The 1,259-nt window shown below is 39.6% G+C and overlaps 1 long non-coding RNA gene across 1 annotated transcript; it reads right to left on the bottom strand.

Moving 5' to 3' along the window:
• Positions 1-621: 621 nt before the first annotated feature.
• Positions 622-1,059, bottom strand: LOC116160514. Its single transcript, XR_004143238.1, has 2 exons — positions 1,012-1,059; positions 622-961 (listed from the first exon to the last, which is right to left on the bottom strand). It is a non-coding gene; the product is annotated as an uncharacterized LOC116160514 (long non-coding RNA).
• Between the last annotated feature and the right edge of the window lie 200 nt (positions 1,060-1,259).

The raw sequence follows: 1,259 nt of genomic DNA, 5'->3' as shown, positions 1-1,259 counted from the left end.
AAGTATCATAGGCCTCGATGAAACCGATTTATGGAACGGATAACCGTAACCGTGGTCGGTTTTTTCGATTTGTGGTACGTACTATTAATATAGAACTTTTGATTAATGTCAATATGTCAGTGATGACAGGAGTCATTATAGACATTTAGCAATGTCACAAATGCGGCCGGTAAAGTGACGGTGCGGCCGGTAAAGTGACAGGTGCGGCCAGTAAAGTGACAAGCGGTAGGAAAATTTCCTGACAGAAAGTAGGCATGAAAATGAAGGTTACATGACGAGTTTGGGTAAAAACATTCTCGTCCGTAGAATGAGTCAATTCACCATTGAAAATTTGAAGCGTACCTATGGACATATAACTCTTCCACATCAATATATCAATAAATCATTATCAAAAATGACTACTGTCACTCTAGATCGGGTATAAGAAAATACCATAAAATCAATACTATTTCCCTTTTCACTTTACCATCTACACTTCTATCCAAAAGCTCTGTCCTGTGTTTGGAGATGCTTTCCTCTTTGAACCATTTCATAATTACTACCAGTGCAATAGTGATGTGATTTTTTTCGTCCATTTGGTTGCTATTGTATCATTTCTTATAGGTATAGGTAATCATGGTATACATAATTATGTATTTATTATTAGAGACGTGATGTATGAGTAAATAACAGTTTGAGTATAGTTCAACAATATTGCTTGCAAAGTGTTATAGTACATGTAAAATCAATGGGTGTAGTGACAGTCAGGAACATGTCACCACCAACCGCCCCAGCCGCCGTGACCCCACCCGCGACCATATCCACCCCAACCGCGACCCCAGCCACCGTATCCACTACCCCAACCTCCCCATCCTCTTCCGCCCCATCCTCCCCAACCGTGGTACGCAGATTCATCTGCGTGTAAATCCGCTTCAGGAGCAGCACTTGTCATCGCAATTGCGATAATAGCGAGCAACAAAATCTACAAGTACAAGTCACTTGAGACCTAAGTATATAGAAAAGACGTCTTACCTTAATCATTACAATTAATTACAGTCCAATAAAGCTCTAGTTAAAACTGCGAGTGGCAAACCAACAGCACACTTTTTATATAGATCTGGCGCTGTCCTCTAAAAGTCCAAACTATCCCCTTTGCTTATTTGTTAAGGAATCTTCCATAAGGTAATGTAAATTTATGCACCATTAACGAAAAAGTCAAGATCTGTTTACAAAATACAAATGCCGCATTTTTCTGCAATAGTAAATAAACACCAACGCCT

The sequence above is a fragment of the Photinus pyralis genome, unplaced genomic scaffold (genome assembly GCF_008802855.1).
Source record: "Photinus pyralis isolate 1611_PpyrPB1 unplaced genomic scaffold, Ppyr1.3 Ppyr1.4_LG1, whole genome shotgun sequence".
Classification (NCBI taxonomy): domain Eukaryota; kingdom Metazoa; phylum Arthropoda; class Insecta; order Coleoptera; family Lampyridae; genus Photinus; species Photinus pyralis.
This window is presented reverse-complemented; position numbering and strand designations above follow the sequence as displayed.